The 20045-nt window shown below is 42.7% G+C and overlaps 1 long non-coding RNA gene across 1 annotated transcript in view; it reads left to right on the top strand.

The window, feature by feature from the left end:
* The window catches only part of LOC142072775 (uncharacterized), a 35226-nt gene extending 15771 nt beyond the window's left edge, over positions 1-19455 (top strand). The window contains exon 2 of the long non-coding RNA XR_012669345.1: positions 15971-19455. This is a non-coding gene — a long non-coding RNA (uncharacterized LOC142072775). The remainder of the gene's footprint in view (positions 1-15970) is intronic.
* Positions 19456-20045: the final 590 nt, after the last annotated feature.

Raw genomic sequence — 20045 nt, 5'->3', positions numbered from 1 at the left:
TAAAATTAAGGAATTTCCCTAACAAACAGCTGAACTGCTTAGTTTGTTACAATAATAAATGTATTGCTATAACTGAACTGAAGAAGTGGGGAGCCCCCTGGTGGTCAGAAGTATTGATTTATTCAAGTGCATAATCTCCCACTGTAAGGCAAAATTCTGCCCACATCTGTGCACTGCAGATTGCAGCATGGATTTCTCTTGTACATCCTCACTCACGACCCATGCAGAGTTGCCTTTGACATTAAGGAGTTTTGCGCATAGAGCCAGGGCAGAATGTGCAATACAAAGACACGGTCAAATCAGATGCAATGAGAATTTACACTTACCTAAGGCCACGTCTATACGTACAGCACTGGAGCAGCTCAGTGCACCGATACAGCTGCACCGCGTGCTGAAGACATTCTTTGCCAATGGGAGAGAGCTCTCTCATCAGCATAAAAAAAACCACCCCCGGCAAGTGGCAGACACTATGTCAGCAGGAGAAGCTCTCCCGCCAACAGAGCACTGAGCACACAAGCACTTATAATGGTGTAACTTATGTCACTCAGATGGATGCATTATTTACACCCCCGAGTGACATAAATTAAGCCAGCATAAACTGTAGTATAGACCTAGCCTAAAAATTCCTCTCCCTTCTTCCCCATCATACTCAGCCAATTCTGGACAAGTTACAAATGGCCTCAAACACAACATTTTCTATATTTCGGCCTTCAGCCCAGCTCTAAAGCCTGCATACTTGAGAAGGGCTCTTCGGCTCTCAGGTCACTTTGAGTATAGAAATCCCCTTACTCTTTCTGCATTGGGTATTAGGATTCCTGACAAAGGCATAGACTGTACAGATGCTGTGTGTCCTGAATAGGAAACCTGGGTTCCATTCCAAGCTCTTCCACTGGCCTGCTGGGTGTCCTTTGGGCAAATCACTTAACCTCTCTGTATGTCAGTGTCCCCATCTGTAAAATGGGGATAATGATACTGACCTCCTTTGTCAAGGGCTTTGAGATCTACTGATGAAAATCCTATAGATAAGAGCTAGGTATAACATTATATATCTATATTAGGGCCTCTGTGAAATGAGTTTGGTGGTTCTCAGAATAGTTCCCAGTGTCCACAAAAACTAGTCTCAGAAGGCCTCCTTAGCAGACACAGTACAGTGGCTCCAGCTCAGGGTTAGTATGTATTGGTATGGCAGAGACGGGGAAGCTTACACTGCTGCTGCCTGGGCTAGATCTGTACCGGTTATAAATAAACACTTCCACCAGCTTTGCAATCCTTCTCATCTACCAGTTTTAATAAGCACTAGGCTCCTAACATTTTCTAAATAAATGAATGTTTAGGAGGATGTAATTATACACACACACATTAGATACTACAGATCTAAATATATATAAGGGTGACAATTTTTGAAAAGTGCAGCTCTAGCTAAAACTGTTAAATAGATACTGCTAGAAAAATATTTAGATGTTTCTGTTTAAATAATGAGCAGCGAGGGACCCTGCTTGCAGATTGATAGTTTACTCTTTGCTTTGTCTTGCTTGGAGAAAACTGTCTGCTCCAAAAGCAAGAGCAGAAGGGGATAGGGAACAAGAACTGAAAGATCAAGTAAAGGAAAATCTGTCCCCTAGAACATTTTGTTTGAATCATAGAATCATAGAATATAAGGGTTGGAAGGGACCCCAGAAGGTCATCTAGTCCAACCCCCTGCTCGAAGCAGGACCAATTCCCAGTTAAATCATCCCAGCCAGGGCTTTGTCAAGCCTGACCTTAAAAACCTCTAAGGAAGGAGATTCTACCACCTCCCTAGGTAACGCATTCCAGTGTTTCACCACCCTCTTAGTGAAAAAGTTTTTCCTAATATCCAATCTAAACCTCCCCCACTGCAGCTTGAGACCATTACTCCTCGTTCTATCATCTGCTACCATTGAGAACAGTCTAGAGCCATCCTCTTTGGAACCCCCTTTCAGGTAGTTGAAAGCAGCTATCAAATCCCCCCTAATTCTTCTCTTCTGCAGGCTAAACAATCCCAGCTCCCTCAGCCTCTCCTCATAACTCATGTGTTCCAGACCCCTAATCATTTTTGTTGCCCTTCGCTGGACTCTCTCCAATTTATCCACATCCTTCTTGAAGTGTGGGGCCCAAAACTGGACACAGTACTCCAGATGAGGCCTCACCAATGTCGAATAGAGGGGAATGATCACGTCCCTCGATCTGCTCGCTATGCCCCTACTTATACATCCCAAAATGCCATTGGCCTTCTTGGCAACAAGGGCACACTGCTGACTCATATCCAGCTTCTTGTCCACTGTCACCCCTAGGTCCTTTTCCGCAGAACTGCTGCCTAGCCATTCGGTCCCTAGTCTGTAGCTGTGCATTGGGTTCTTCCGTCCTAAGTGCAGGACCCTGCACTTATCCTTATTGAACCTCATCAGATTTCTTTTGGCCCAATCCTCCAATTTGTCTAGGTCCTTCTGTATCCTATCCCTCCCCTCCAGCGTATCTACCACTCCTCCCAGTTTAGTATCATCCGCAAATTTGCTGAGAGTGCAATCCACACCATCCTCCAGATCATTTATGAAGATATTGAACAAAACCGGCCCCAGGACCGACCCTTGGGGTACTCCACTTGATACCGGCTGCCAACTAGACATGGAGCCATTGATAACTACCCGTTGAGCCCGACAATCTAGCCAGCTTTCTACCCACCTTATAGTGCATTCTTCCAGCCCATACTTCCTTAACTTGCTGACAAGAAGACTGTGGGAGACCGTGTCAAAAGCTTTGCTAAAATCAAGAAACAATACATCCACTGCTTTCCCTTCATCCACAGAACCAGTAATCTCATCATAAAAGGTGATTAGATTAGTCAGGCATGACCTTCCCTTGGTGAATCCATGCTGGCTGTTCCTGATCACTTTCCTCTCATGCAAGTGCTTCAGGATTGATTCTTTGAGGACCTGCTCCATGATTTTTCCAGGGACTGAGGTGAGGCTGACTGGCCTGTAGTTCCCAGGATCCTCCTTCTTCCCTTTTTTAAAGATTGGCACTACATTAGCCTTTTTCCAGTCATCTGGGACTTCCCCCGTTCGCCACGAGTTTTCAAAGATAATGGCCAATGGCTCTGCAATCACAGCCGCCAATTCCTTCAGCACTCTCGGATGCAACTCGTCCGGCCCCATGGACTTGTGCATGTCCAGCTTTTCTAAATAGTCCCTAACCACCTCTATCTCCACAGAGGGCTGGCCATCTCTTCCCCATTTTGCGATGCCGAGGTTAAGCCTGGTTTGCAAGTTCAGCAGCATGTTCAGGATCACAACTGTCAGAGTCTGGAGAGCACTGTATGTGTGCGTGGGTGTATGTGTATGTGTGCGTGTACGCATGGACACATGCTTGCATGCAGGGGTGGGGTCATGTAGCCATTTGGAACTAAGGAGAAACAAAAAACTTCTGAAAAACCCACGAGATGGTGAAATTCATTTCCACTTAGATTTCTTTACTGCTTTTTAAAAACAGGATAGTTCAACACCCAAACATATGACCCCTCGGCCCTGTCAGGAGATGACCCAGGGTTGACAACTATCTTCATCCCTATGCATAGAGCATGGAACAAAACAACAAAAAGTACTTGGGTAAAAAGTTAAAGATAAAACATTTGTGATTAAGGTAAATATGTCAGCTTATTGGATTGAGAGTCTGCAGCTTTAGAATTAGTTAACTGCAGACTGCAGTCGGTTGTTTTAGATCTTAGCAGTGTTAACTAAATTACTGTTATTTGACAAAGTCAAAGTAGAAGCACAAAGAAGACACAAATGGGATTTATTCATTTTGCAGTTATGCATGGATCTGCCAACAGAGGGCGTCCTTTAACTATCTAGTATAGTTCTGGACAAAATTATTATTAAAGGTTTAAAACAACACAAGCTGTGTCCCTACTGTGCTACTACCATGGCAGTAATAGCAAAAAAGGTTTGTGAAATAATGTCACATCATAGTATTTAATAGAATAACAAACCAGGGGGTAATATCAGCCATCCAATCACTTCAAGGGGACTGCGGAATTCAGTTGGTCATTTGTCATTATAACAATTATATCTAGGGAAACAACTTTAAAATAGCTGAGAGAATAATCACTTTTATACCCATTTTAGAGAATTATGCCAGATAGCTAAAAGGCTCTTCTCTCTGTTGGCCAACACATACCCAAGACTCGTTTGGGTTCTTTCCGGATGCTATAATTTGATCTCGTCCAACAGCTACAATTCAGTTAAACCACCTCACAGGGCAGGCTGTTGTGAGGCTTAGTTCATTAATGTTTGCAAAGCACATTGTGATCCTAATATGGAAGGTGTTCTCTGCACCTAAAAACATATTGCTCTACAGTTCTCATGTCATGATACAAGCTAAACTCACATTGACTTCACTGGGAAATTTGCCTATGCAGAGATTCTGGGATCATACTCTAAATGATTCATTGTGTTTCTGTATTAAAACCACCGTAGCAATGGACAGACCAATTCTGATCAAGTAAGAGCCAACTCTAAACTGAAATCAAGCTCAAACTAAACCTTTGAGAATCTAAAAATATCTGTTCACCTTTCCACTCTTGAAAGAGAGCAGCTCTTCACTTCCTGGTCTGTGTCTGTATGAGCTTCAGTGGAAACAAGTACACAACATTGTGTGCACACACAAACATGTTTCCAGCCCAGTTTTTGCAAGTCTGGCTATTTTGGATCAGCGTTCAAACTTTTAGATGCTTAAAGATAAACTGAAACACTGAAGCTTTTGGTGTTTCACTTAGCACCATCATCCCCATGTTTAATTGAAAGGCTGCCAGAAATATTCTTCCCACAGGTAGATACAGAAAGAAACCCATGCACAACTCCAAGTCTATCAAAGGAATATATGATTATCAGTCTCTCTCTGAATATTTAGCACATTGCTGTCTAACTAGTGGGATTTATAGTTGTGTTATGTGGGATTTCCAAGTTTTAAGAGGTTTCTCTCTCTATTTCCAGTCCATTTAAGAAGAATGACTAATGATAAAACTCAAATGATCACCGGAGCTTAACTTTGGAGTTCCAAACCACAGATTTCCCCCCAAATTCCAGCACAATAACAATCAAGAATTTGACAGAATTTCTTACAAGATTTCAGTGGCTCTTCCTACCTGCTTATGATTTCTAGTCCATCCCTCTCTCCAGGCCCTCGGTTATTCAGTGTTTTGTCCAGTCTGGATTGAAACAACACAGATGATGGGCTACCACCACTTTACAAAACAAAGACTGATTTTCCCCTGTCTTGTACCTTTTGACGACATTTAGGGCCTGATCCAGAAGTCAGTGAGTTCAGTGGAAACACCTTCATTGACTTCAACGGGCTTTAGCTCTTTCCTTCACACCAGTGCAGATAGAGCGTAACATGTATTTTGATGTGGTAGCATTTCTACACTAACTGTGTGCTGGTATAAGTCACACAGGCATAAGACAGCAGTGAATCAGGCCCAATGGTTCGATATAGGACAATTTTCTAACCATTTGAATAGTTAAGTACTAGAACAGGCTTCCAACAGAGGTTGCAGAATCCCTGTCATCGTTTTTAGGAACAGATTGGTCAAACATCTGTCAGAGACGGTCTAGGTTTACTTGGTCCTGAATCAGCACAGGTGGATGGACTAAATGACCTCTAAAGGTCCTTTCCAGCATTACGTTTCTCTCATTCTATTTATGCATCATCTAGATTCTAGAAGCATGCAGTGCTGGGAAATTTCTAGTATTGAGTCTCAATGTTCCTTTGTTCAGTTTCTTCTCTTTGCTCCTTGTTCAGACCAGTTTGAATTGCTCTGAATTAGTCCTCTCCCTCCCTGGTGTTTATGTCTCTCAGATCCTTTTAGGACAGTTGTCCTATTTGCCAGTATATAGACAGATGAAAATTAAAAGGAAAAAGACACAGACAGACCTAACTTAATTCACAATTCACTGAAAAAGCCAGTTCATTTACACAATGAAAGTTAACAGGCCTATGATGTTGCCTGTTTTTTCTGTTTTTATCTGTTTATTTCCTTTTTAAATGCCCTCAGGTACTAGTTGTTTGCATGCTGTTATTTGCTGCTTTGCTTTTATATAGAAGCTTTTTCTTTTCAAATCAGTATGATGCAGGCAAGGAAAGGTTTAAACTTCCATAGGCAACTTGTATGTTTTGATTCCATTGATGAGTTTCAGATGGATGTGTGCTTTCCTAGAGTGCAGGATATTTAGCTCTAGAGCTTCCTCTGGGGCTCACACTATCACACGTTTCCTGTTTTGTACATGATACAATGAGCTTTTTCAAAGACACAGTTGTATGAGTGGAGTTAGGAATTCATGCTGTCACTTGAGATGCGTAGATGAGAAGAAAACACTGGGCCTGATTCACCACTCTGCTACTCCTGTAGTTACTCAGTGTAAACCGGGAGCCTGGTGAATCAAACGTACTGATCTCTAATGAGACTAAGAACCGGATCCGAGTTCACAGCTGAAAGGGGCTGAATTCAAACACTAAATTTGAAAACATTGGTCACTTCGAGCTTCAGATTTGGATTGCAGATCTCTAGGTTTGGAGTGTCTGTGTCTGGGGTTTTGGCCTCAATCATTTTACAGGCAAGCAGCCGAACTCTGATCTCAGTTACACCACAGTAAATTCACAGCATCCCTCAAAGTTGATGACATGGGGGCCATATTCAGACCTAGTGCAAGCACGTGCATGTCCATTGAAGTCAACTGAGAAGCAGCATGGTCTACTGGATGGTACTAGACTGGGATTTAGAGCACGTGGGTTCAAGTCCCAGATCCTGCCACTTCCCTGCTGTGTGACCTTAGGCTAGCTAGTTAATTCTAGTTACCTCTGCTCTTCCTCCCACCCTTGTCTATTTAGATGGAAAACTGTTTGGGGCAGGGGTAGCCTCCTACGACAGGTCTGTATAGCGTCTAACACAATGGGAGCCTGATCTCAGTTGGTGCTTCTATGCACAACTCCTATACAAATAACATTCCAATCACTTGCACTAGGTCTGAATTGGGGATCCTGAGGTGAAATGTCCCATAAGAAACATCTGAAATACTTGCTGAATGCTACCTAGTTGGAAATGCAAAATCCCAACCCTGGATACAATAAAAGCATATGCAACACTGTACAAATCTGCAGGATTCCATGCTAACTATAGTATTCTTTAACTAGTTAATTCCTAATAAAGGGGTCTCAGAGCTGTAGCAGTTTAAATTAGAAAAAAGATTGGCCAGAGTTTCTACCACATTTATAAGAAGGAAAAAAAATACACCACTATTTTAGCCCATAGGAAAACTATCTGATTTGCCGTTTTCTCATTCGAAATGATTCCAAGTGATAACCTATTTAGCATTACCACTAGCCAGATTTTATACAAAGCTATTTTAAAAAAGAAATATCACAGTGAGAAGGAAATTACTCAATTTCCTTAGCTCTGTGCTTTCATTTGTTGAGGAAGATCACATAAGTCAATTTTCTGAAGGTTCTTGGTAATTTAGAACTTAAGCTCGTGATTTAACATCAGTCTAATTTCTCAGTTTTTTTGCTGACAACATAGAACAGCATTTTCCAAGTAAACTGATTTCTTCAAAAGAGTTTATTAATAAGCTATTCTTTAATGTGACCTTTTTAGCAATGACAGGTTTCAGAGTAGCAGCCGGGTTAGACTGTATTCGCAAAAAGAAAAGGCGTACTTGTGGCACCTTAGAGACTAACCAATTTATTTGAGCATAAGCTTTCATGAGCTACAGCTCACTTCATCGGATGCATTCAGTGGAAAATACAGTGGGGAGATTTATATACATAGAGAACATGAAACAATGGGTGTTACCAAACACTGTAACGAGAGTGATCACTTAAGGTGAGCTATTACCAGCAGGAGAGTGGGGGGGAAGGGGGGGAACCTTTTGTAGTGATAATCAAGGTGGGCCATTTCCAGCAGTTGACAAGAACGTCTGAGGAACAGTGGGGGGTGTGGGGGGGAAATAGTTTTACTTTGTGTAATGACCCATCCACTCCCAGTCTCTATTCAAGCCGAGGTTAATTGTATCCAGTTTGCAAATTAATTCCAATTCAGCAGTCTCTCGTTGGAGTCTGTTTTTGAAGTTTTTTTGTTGAAGAATTGCCACTTTTAGGTCTGTAATCGAGTGACCAAACAGATTGAAGTGTTCTCCGACTGGTTTTTGAATGTTATAATTCTTGACGTCTGATTTGTGTCCATTTATTCTTTTACATAGATACTGTCCAGTTTGACCAATGTACATGGCAGAGGGGCATTGCTGGCACATGATGGCATATATCACATTGGTGGATGTGCAGGTGAACGAGTCTCTGATAGTGTGGCTGATGTGATTAGGCTCTATGATGGTGTCCCCTGAATAGATATGTGAACACAGTTGGCAATGGGCTTTGTTGCAAGGATAGGTTCCTGGGTTAGTGGTTCTGTTGTGTGGTAGCTGGTTGCTGGTGAGTATATGCTTCAGGTTGGGGGGCTGTCTGTAAGCAAGGACTGGCCTGTCTCCCAAGATTTGTGAGAGTGATGGGTCATCCTTCAGGATAGGTTGTAGATCCTTGATGATGCGTTGGAGAGGTTTTAGTTGGGGGCTGAAGGTGATGGCTAGTGGAGTACTGTTATTTAATTTGTTGGACCTGTCCTGTAGTAGGTGACTTTTGGGTACTCTTCTGGCCCTGTCAATCTGTTTCTTCACTTCAGCAGGTGGGTATTGTAGTTGTAAGAATGCTTGATAGAGTTCTTGTAGGTGTTTGTCTCTGTCTGAGGGGTTGGAGCAAATGCGGTTGTATCGTAGAACTTGGCTGTAGACAATGGATCGTGTGGTGTGGTCTGGATGAAAGCTGGAGGCATGTAGGTAGGAATAGCAGTCAGTAGGTTTCCAGTAGAGGGTGGTGTTTATGTGACCGTCGCTTATTAGTACTGTAGTGTCCAGGAAGTGGATCTCTTGTGTGGACTGGTCCAGGCTGAGGTTGATGGTGGGATGGAAATTGTTGAAATCATGGTGGAATTCCTGAAGGGCTTCTTTTCCATGGGTCCAGATGATGAAAATGTCATAAATGTAGCGCAAGTAGCGAAGGGGCATTAGGGGACAAGAGCTGAGGAAGCGTTGTTCTAAGTCAGCCATAAAAATGTTGGCATACTGTGGGGCCATGCGGGTACCCATAGCAGTGCCGCTGATTTGAAGGTATACATTGTCCCGAAATGTAAAATAGTTATGGGTGAGGACAAAGTCACAAAGTTCAGCCACCAGGTTTGCCGTGACATTATCAGGGATACTGTTCCTGATGGCTTGTAGTCCATCTTTGTGTGGAACGTTGGTGTAGAGGGCTTCTACATCCATAGTGGCCAGGATGGTGTTTTCAGGAAGATCACCGATGGATTGTAGTTTCCGCAGGAAGTCAGTGGTGTCTCAAAGATAGTTGAGAGTGCTGGTAGCGTAGGGCCTGAGGAGGGAGTCTACATAGCCAGACAATCCTGCTGTCAGGGTGCCAATGCCTGAGATGATGGGGTGTCCAGGATTTCCAGGTTTATGGATCTTGGGTAGTAGATAGAATACCCCAGGTCAGGGTTCCAGGGGTGTGTCTGTGTGGATTTGTTCTTGTGCTTTTTCAGGGAGTTTCTTGAGCAAACGGTGTAGTTTCTTTTGGTAACCCTCAGTGGGATCAGAGGGTAATGGCTTGTAGAAAGTGGTGTTGGAGAGCTGCCTAGCAGCCTCTTGTTCATATTCCAACCTATTCATGATGACGACAGCACCTCCTTTGTCAGCCTTTTTGATTATGATGTCAGAGTTGTTTCTGAGGCTGTGGATGGCATTGTGTTCTGCACGGCTGAGGTTGTGGGGCAAGTGATGCTGCTTTTCCACAATTTCAGCCCCTGCACGTCAGTGGAAGCACTCTATGTAGAAGTCCAGTCTGCTGTCTCGACTTTTAGGAGGAGTCCACCCAGAATCCTTCTTTTTGTAGTCTTGGTAGGAAGGTCTCTGTGGGTTAGTATGTTGTTCAGAGGTGTGTTGGAAATATTCTTTGAGTCGGAGACGTCGAAAATAGGATTCTAGGTCACCACAGAACTGTATCATATTCGTGGGGATGGAGGGGCAGCCACACTATCAGAGGCTCGTTCACCTGCACATCTACCAATGTGATATATGCCCTCATGTGCCAGCAATGCCCCTCTGCCATGTACATTGGTCAAACTGGACAGTATCTACATAAAAGAATAAATGGACACAAATCAGACGTCAAGAATTATAACGTTCAAAAACCAGTCGGAGAACACTTCAATCTGTTTGGTCACTCGATTACAGACCTAAAAGTGGCAATTCTTCAACAAAAAAACTTCAAAAACAGACTCCAACGAGAGACTGCTGAATTGGAATTAATTTGCAAACTGGATACAATTAACTTCGGCTTGAATAGAGACTGGGAGTGGATGGGTCATTACACAAAGTAAAACTATTTCCCCATGTTTATTCCCCCCCACACCCCCCACTGTTCCTCAGACGTTCTTGTCAACTGCTGGAAATGGCCCACCTTGATTATCACTACAAAAGGTTCCCCCTCCCCCACCACAGCCCCCCCCCCCACTCTCCTGCTGTAATAGCTCACCTTAAGTGATCACTCTCGTTACAGTGTGTATGGTAACACCCATTGTTTCATGTTCTCTATGTATATAAATCTCCCCACTGTATTTTCCACTGAATGCATCCAATGAAGTGAGCTGTAACTCACGAAAGCTTATACTCAAATAAATTGGTTAGTCTCTAAGGTGCCACAAGTACTCCTTTTCTTTTTAGCAATGTAGCTCACAAGTCTAGAAAGGTGAGGTCATTGTGTGAAATGCACAAAAAGCCAGTGGATCACTAGAAGAAGTGGTAAGAAAAATAGCAATGAGAAACAAGTATTTTGTATCTATTCCTATCAGAATGTGGGGGGTTTTAAAGCCCGTTGGGCCAGCTGAGAAGTCTGGCAGCAGTGCAGTGAACCACCGTAGATATCAGAGGCATATAAATCAGCCTACCATCACTGAAGTTAGTGGAGCTAGACTGAATTACATCAGTTTATGATCTGGGCCAGAGCTCACATCTGTTGGGGCAGCAGGTGCTGGAATCACTGTTTGAAGGGTAAATGTTTGGGCTCTGGGAGCACATTAGCACTGCTCCCTCTGATCACGTTGGGGAGCATCCAAGAGTTGACAATGAGCAATCTGAAATTCTCCATCTGTCCCTTTGTGCGATAAGCAGAGTTTCACACATATTTAAAGGTTCTGTGATGGGACACTGGATCACCATGCAGCACCAGGATCAGATGATCCAAAATTCCCAGTAAAATCAGTGGAATATGAGTGCACCAGAAAGGCAGGATCATGCGCAAAATGAAAAACCTTATTAACTGAAGCTAAAATCTAAAATCTAAAAAAGCCCTTTCTGAAGGAAAATACATGCAGTACCTATGAAAGAACACCAGGAGGAGATTAAAAACCCCTTCATTTATAGGCAGCTGAAGACCTGGATATTTGGCAAGCTGTGAATACCAGCTACTCAGTAAATTAGGTCAAAGGATATTCTCTCATAGTGTGGTCTTTACTGCACTATAAACTAGGAGCAAGATCTATTCTGCAAGGGAATAAGAAACTGCAAGGCACACATTTATGGGCGTTCTACAACCAGGGAGGGTGAGTTTAGGAAAAGCTCTATGGGAAGCAGTGCATGGTTCTGAAATACAGTGAGCTCCGAGCTCATCATGTGGAAGCTTAATAAAATAAATAAATAAATAAATAGGAATTCCCACAATTCTTGCTTGAGTGGAGATTGGACTGGCCATTGGATATGGAACCTTTCATCTCTAGGTCCCCGTGTGAATCCAGCTTTGGCATGGACCACGAACCCATCTCACACACCACCAAGCAGCAGTCAGGCACGCATTGATCTCAGCTCTGATCCTGAAATGGCTCCGGACAGATGTACCCATGAATGGGACTCTGTGAGGGTGCAGAATCTGCCTAAACGGTGCTCAACGTAGAATCCTACATCTGTTTTTTTGCCTGACAGCAGTTCGGTGATGTGAAAGAGCTGATAGATGTCTGCTGGGGACCGGTCTGAGTCTATCTGGCAAAAGTTAGTCATCTCAGCAGAGAAGCTGCAGACCAATGTGCCATGGGGACTTCATTACCATCTTACACCAATACTGCCATTGCTTGTGTGCTCTTTGTTTAGGGCAGAGGGCTTCATTTGCCAAGGTCTGTGCAGTACTGTATAGTTAACTTCCTGTCCTTGCTATGTAATAAGAAAATATACCACACCAGTGGAATTCTCTCTTTCATATCAAAGTGCTCTCACAAGGAAAGACAACACAATTACAGAAGGTGTCAGAGTAGCAGCCATGTTAGTCTGTATTCGCAAAAAGAAAAGGCGGACTTGTAGCACCTTAGAGACTAACACATTTATTTGAGCATAAACTTTTGTGAGCTACAGCTCACTTCATCGGATGCATTCAGTGGATGCATCCAGTGAAGTGAACGGTAGCTCACGAAAGCTCATGCTCAAATAAATTTGTTAGTCTCTAAGGTGCCACAAGTACTCCTTTTCTTTTTACAATTACAGAAGTTAGAGATGGGGGAAAAACATTCTAAATCTCTTAGTCCTACTCCTTGCCAGTGCAAGATAGTTCCTTTTTGTACATTTTTATGTGCTACAGCCAGTCAAATGATTTGTCCAAGAAGGAAGTTCCACCACTTCCACATTCCACAACCGAATATCAAGTTCACTGTCAGTGTAGCTTGATATTTAGTGTAAAATATTACACTAAATTTTATTACACATTGGTCTGCAGCTTCTCTGCTGAGATGACTAAATTTTGCCAGATAGACTCAGACCGGTCCCCAGCAGACATCTATCAGCTCTTTCACATCACCGAACTGCTGTCAGGCAAAAAAACAGATGTAGGATTCTACGCTGAGCACTGCATAGGCAGATTCTGCACCCTCACAGAGTCCCATTCATGGGTACATCTGCCCGGAGCCATTTCAGGATCAGAGCTGAGATCAATTTGTGTGCCTGACTGCCGCTTGGTGGTGTGTGAGATGGGTTCGTGGTCCATGCTAAAGCTGGATTCACACGGGGACCTAGAGATGAAAGGTTCCATATCTGATGGCCAGTCCCGTCTCTACTCAAGCAAGAATTGTGGGAATACCTATTTTTCCTTTCTTTTTTTTTTAAATTAAGCTCCCACATGATGAGCTCGGAGCACACTGTATTTCAGAACCATGCCCTGCTTCCCATGCAGCTTTTCCTAAACTCACCCTCCCTGGCTGTAGAATGCCCATAAATGTGTGCCTTGCAGTTTCTCATTCCCTTGCAGAATAGATCTTGCTCCTAGTTTATAGTGCAGTAAAGAACACACTATGAGAGAATACCCTTTGCTTCCCATTATTCTTCATTATGCTGCCCTAAACAATGCCCTCTCTCATTGATGTTTACACTCTTCAAATATTTGCAGGCTGTTACCATGAACCCTCTGCACTTTAGTTATTGCTTAGTCAAGATATACATATTTATTTAGCCGTTTCAGGGCTTGAACCTTCTGGTATTCTATATGAGACTTTCCCAGTGACTTCAGGGGGAACTGTGCACCCAAGAACATCTGTAGTAATGGGCCTTTAATCTTTCCTCAGAAGACAATCCCTCTAGCGTTCTACTCATTTTAATGCTCTTCTCTGGACACCCTCTAGCTTATCTCTATTCTTCTGGCAATTAGGTGTCCCAAATTGAATACAGCATGCCAGTGGCTCTCAACCTTTCCAGACTACTGTACCCCTTTCAGGAGTCTGATTTGTCTTGTGTACCCCAAATTTTACGTCCCTAAAAAACTACTTGCTTACAAACCAGACATAAAGATACAAAAGCGTCCCAGCACACTATTACTGAAAAATTGCTTATTTTCTTTTTACCATATAATTATAAAATAAATTAGAATTAAATATTGTACTTACATTTCAGTATATAGTACACAGAGCAGTATATACAAAACATTGTCTGTATGAAATTTTAGTTTGTACTGACTTTGCTAGTGCTTTTTACATAGCTTGTTGTAAAACTAGGCAAATAGCTAGATGAGTTGATGTACTCCCTGGAAGACCTCTGTGTACTCCCAGGGATACGTGTACCCCCAATTGAGAACCATGTAGTATGCCACTTGTGGTCACACCAGAATTATGTTAATTCCTTCCTCCATTAGTATAACACTTCTACACACACAGCCCAAAATTGTATTGGCCTTTTTTGATATCATAATGCTTAGCAAATTAAAATCTAGTCTGCAGTCTGATATTACCCACAGTGTCTCTTCAGATTTCTAAGCTTCTCCTTCCCATAGAATATTTGCCTTTCAGATTCCGCCTCTCCCCCTTCCCCCGCAGCTGTTGTAGTTGCAATTATCCATATCAAATATCATTTTATTATTCCCTGCTCATACTACTAATCGCAGCGGATCTCTTATTTCTCAGCCCTCCATGGTATTTTCAACTTACTCCAAATTTAGTATGAATTGTAAATTTTGTTAACATGCTTTTTACTCCTCCTTCTATAGTGCCTCAATAACGTTATTTATTTCCATTCTACAAGTCAGAAGTTTGTCTATATTCTCACGATTTAAAAAACAGAAAAATGTTTGCTCAGTGTTTGCTCCCACTGTTACGTGCATGTGAAATCTATTATTTTAAATCCTGAGCTTAACTTCCCCATTATTTTACAGCTGTTTGAAGCTTATCACTGAACTTCTGCATTCGGAGTTGTAGTAGCTTTAAAAAGCATTTACTTACTGTCTGTGTCACATTCGATTCTCACTTCTAATTAAACTATCAGAAATGGAAGAGTTAAGCAACTCTGTTCTTAAGTCTTTTTAATCAGGAAATGTGGGGAAAATATACACGGGCAACAGCAGTGCAAACCAGTCTTTTGATATGCGATACCAATGGGAGTTAGCTATATAAGAGCTTGATAAGAATATTGTATTAAAAACACTAGCATTTATATGGCCAAATCATGCATACAAATTAAGCACTGATTTCACTGAGTCAAAGGACCAGGTAAGGGCTGCAGGACTGGGCTCATAGTATTTAGGAATGCAATTCCAGATTGTTTCAAATACAGTTTTATCTTGTGAAATCTGCTTATAGCTCCAGCCAGGAGAGGCCTAGTGAAATAGTAGATCTCCCCTTGAGACAGCCCTTTTACAGTCCTCATGTGGAAATAGGATATGTAGGGGGTGGAGGTAGGGGGGAATTAAGCACAAGGGAATGCATGTTAAGAAGTCTATTGTGGAATAGAACGAGAGAAAATAACAGCTAATACTACAATGTAATTTATTTTGCTTCATGGAAGTTTGACCTGGAATCACAAAAAGCAGAGGGAGTGAACATTAAGGCCTTTATCTTTTGTACCTTTCTTTGTAAAAACAAAGCATCTATCTATTTATAATTTTAAGTATTACTGAATGAGAGAGAGAAAATGAGGGCAACAAGTCATAGGAAAGCCATAGGGATTTGGGGTGGGATTTTGAGCATTGGTCCAACTCTGCTCTCACTGAAGTCAATGGAGGACTTAACCCTTACTAAGTGAGCATTTAAAGTCCCACTAAGTCCCAATCCTGCAAACACTTATGCTCGAGTCAAGAGTAATTTTACCCACGTGAGTAGTTCCATGAGCACTGAGCATTCCATTCAGTGGGACTAATCACACATGTGTTTGCTTTTAGAACTGGGGCTTCGTAGTGTCCGGCAGAAAAATCTCAACAGTTTGAGATCTCAACAGATGAAATCTCAAATTTCATACCAGAATAATTTTAGGGTCTTGCAGTCAATTATTAGCGTATTGTAGATAAGCCCAGAGCAGAGTGGAAATAGTAGGAAGACCTCTCTCTCTGTTTTCAGATAGCTGCGAGAAGACTCCTGACCAGATGGGTAAGAGAGGGTTCTGAACCCCTGGATCCCACAGATTTAAAGGGACTGGAGCATGAAGAGACCATACCATGTGGATTTCTACAAGGCTTGTGTTGGATGAGACAAAAGTTATTCTCCTTCTCCCATAAGATGCACCCAGATAAGTAAGGAGAACACTGCCTTCTAACGCAGCTGGGACAAAGAACCACAGCTGCCAGGAACAGGGAAAGTTGCCAAGGAAAGGGAAGAATTAAGCAAAGAGCAAAGTGTAACCATTTTATCAACAAAGTCCTTAGGGTAGGGAAAGGAAAACCTATGTGTGAATCCAATCTCAGTACACAGAACAGTTCAGAGATAGGGGAGGGTCAGGGATTTCAACAACGGCACAGTGTAAGGTTTAGAACAGGAAGTGAAGGGAAGAGATCACATTACCAGCCTTTAGAAACGCATGGTTTTCATTTAAGGCCCAGCTGGACAGTAAAACAATCCCCTAATTCTCTTTAAACTATCAAGCAGGATTAAAATTGTAATATATAAATGGGACTAACTAATATGATTCATATTGTGCCATCCAAACAAGCCTCTCTCTTGAGTATTCTAGCTGCCCTCCTCCTTGCTGTTCTCTCGCCTAGGATCCTGTCCTGTCTCACTGTGGAAGTAACCTGTGCAGGAGATCGAGTTCTTTACTCACTGGGTAAAGTGCCATGAACCCCTATAAGCCAACATACAAACATTAAATAACAGAATCAGTCAGACAAATACTAGGTTATGGTGTTTTGATAAACATGGTTATAGAAATATCAGATTGCTGAAGCTTGCACATGAAACTAACACACACTATTGTGGTGATGTTCAGTTTTAACAGTATCACTCAGAATTCCCCCCTTCCCCCCCTTCCCCCCCCGTTTCTAAATCCCAGATGGGTGGGAAAACTCAAAAGGTATCACAGACTCACCATTTCCAGACACCTCTGCAGAAATGAATCTGACTTTAGAAAGGGTAGGGTTGGAAGAAATTTCCTCCAGATCAGATTGGCAGAGACACTGGGGTATGTTTGCCTTCTTCTGCAGCAGGGAGTACAAGTCACTTGCTCATTTAAATTAGAGTAAATGGTTGATTCTCTGTAACTTCAAGTCTTTAAACCACAATTTGAGGACTTCAGTAACTCAGCCAGAGGTCAGGGGTCTATTACAGGAGTGGGTGGGTGAGGTTCTGCGGCCTGCAATATACAGGAGATCAGACTAAATGATCATGATGGTCCCTTCCGGCCTTAAAGTCTATGAGGGCAAGTATTAATCTCTTTGCCCCATAACCCCTCGCCCTTTTTCTTTAATATCGTCAGGGTTTGTGCATATGTGTTTTTAAACAGAGCATGGGGGTGGGAGGGAAGAATAATGTTGTGGAAATTTCTTTCGATTGTTTCTACTCTCCGCTTGTGTAAGCAGGACTGACTTCACCAAGAAGCTACACCCATAATTCCCAAACAACATGTTCAAGTAATCTCCCCACACCGTTCCTTAAAATACCCTGGAAACCCACCTGTTCTGTGGCACATTTCAGCTATAATGGCCACATGACACTCACTGTTCTGTTCTTGGTTTGTACTGTATTTTATTATTGCTGCCTTTCCTTCCCAAAGTCCTCCAGGTCAAGGACTGAGCCCTGAAGCAACCCACCTCCCTGCCCCACCAACCTCTCTCTACTATATAAATAAAATTACATTGTCTGCTTTGGGACCCAGAAGCTGTATGGAGCAAGCCCTCTGGAATTTGCATGGACTAGTAGGTTGATGCTATTGAATTCTATGATATGAATGCAATCACCCCACCTGCCTTAAAGGGACACTGATTTTCAGAATGATCAGAGGTGAACATAGATGTTTAGTGTTAAGGGATCAACCTTACCTGGGTTTTATTTCTTTAGGATATTTAGTGGGACATAGCTAAATGTTGGGAAATGGGGATATTAAGTATTTACAGAAGTTCCTTACCCACTTATAAGGATTTATTTTTTTATTCATATACAGATCCATTTTTTTTGTAAAGTTCACACACTTCTTTGGATTTGCAAAACACCTGAAGATTGTGTCCACACAACAGAGGGCCTCATACGTGCAAAGGCACACACAGCTCTCATGCTTTTAAGATATGGGTTAGAAGCATACGAGGTGCTTTAGAAATAAGCCACTCAAACCAAAATAAGAGCAGAGGTGTAGAAGAGTGGAGTTACTGAAGCTGCACCCCCTTGTCGTTCTCCTTGGCTAGCACCCCGTCAACAGCTGGTCTGCCTTTTCTCCTGACCAGGTCACGCTTGAGTCCCATCCCTTCTGGGGAACTCCAGTCCCAAGTCTATATAAAATAAAATTTCAGTCTGTTCAGCAATCCCCAAGAAGACCCACAACATCTTCAATGTAGACCACTCAAAGAAATCTCAGTTCAAGTATTTCTCGTCTCACTCAGCTCCCAATACTTTGCTGAATCCTGTTTCGGGGTTGCCATGGCAAGAACTGCTCACCTCCCATCATCATGGTACTTCCTCAGTCTCAGCTCCATCCTGAGCCCTCTTTCAGGGCCGAGGCAGGGAGAATCACCACCTCCTGTAGCCTTGGCCTTTTTAGCTCTCCCTTCCAAGGGTTTTCCCTGCCTCTTGTGGCCTCCCATGACACCCTCTGCTTCCCAGGTTTCCTTTCCAGGCCCCCCTCCTTCCTCAGGGCTTCTTGCTGGAGCTCAGTCTATACCTGCAAAGTTCTTTCCTGATCTTATTTCAGAGCACTGCCCCCTAGGGCTTTCTCCCTGGGATCTCATTTCCTCATGGGTTGCCACAGGAGCCAAATCCTTCCTGAAGCTCCTTTCCCAGTCCTGAAGACTTCAGTCCAAACACCCTTAGACTTTACCCTTGCTGCCTTTTGGGGTTTACGGCCTACTCCTGGCTCAGGACAATGCACCTTTTGCCTTTCCCTAGCTGCCCAGGCTTCCTCCCTACTCTAGTTCTGGCTCCAAGCCTCCCAGGCTTCTGTCAGCCTTTAGCCCAGAAGAGGAAACTCCCAGTTACCTTTACCTGGGTCTCCTCTCTGGCTTTTCCCAGCTGTCCTGTGCACCTTCCTTTATCACGGCCCAGCTCCTCCCGTGCTGGGTTTGATCACCAATTATGCCTAACACGTGACCTAATTGGACCTAGTGTTAAGCAGGGTGAGGTTTACACTGGTGTTTGCACCGGTATAACTCAGTTTAAAAACTGATTTAAGTTAAGCTGTGCACATTTTTAATGTAAACAAAGCCACAACAGGGGTCTCAAGACACTACGATAATTGAGAATATAGGCCCAAACACCTTTCCTAGCCCCATAGATAGAAACTGGTTGTATGATTGTAATAAGAGTTTTTTGTGATGTGTAATATAGTGTATTTACCATAAATTATGTGCACACATGTCTACATGGTATTTAATGTAAACATGAGAGCTCTCATATGCAACCTACTACTGAACCTCAAGTTTTCTATTTCAGTGTGGAGGAACACATCCTCCTAACAGCATGATCCTGTTTTAGCCCACGGAGTATGTGGTATGTAAATGAAGAAGGGAAGTGGAAATGACATCAGTGTATTTGCACATTCAGTTGACTTAGCCCACCTCCCACTTGCCGCATGCTGCATGGAAGAATATAAAAAAGTACAATAGCTCGCACTGAACTCTATGTGGCAGTAATGTACCCGTTCAGTCTGCACAGCTCAGGCCCAGAATTGTAGACAGGGAATACACACCATTAAAAGGCAAGGTAAGTATGTGGTAGGGGTACAGATAGCGAAGTATTAGGACTGAGCCCCACCAGTTGTTTGAAAGCAAGAACCCAATAAACTACAGTTTACCATCCTTTCTAGGAAATTGTAACCACTCTCTTCTGCATTCAGTCTGGCAGTAACTGCCCTTCACTTTTTCTGACTCTGTATTCATGCCGGGAAACAATAGTACAGTCTTAAAATCTACTTATATTTTGAGGTCATCCTGCCTAGCTTTGAAGGAGCTGTTGGAACTGAGTTCTACAATTTTCCATCCTAAGACACCCGATA

This window comes from Caretta caretta, chromosome 7, assembly GCF_965140235.1.
Source record: "Caretta caretta isolate rCarCar2 chromosome 7, rCarCar1.hap1, whole genome shotgun sequence".
In the NCBI taxonomy this organism is placed as follows: Eukaryota; Metazoa; Chordata; order Testudines; family Cheloniidae; genus Caretta; species Caretta caretta.
The sequence above is the reverse complement of the archived record's forward strand: the minus strand, read 5'-3'. Positions and strand labels throughout refer to the sequence as shown.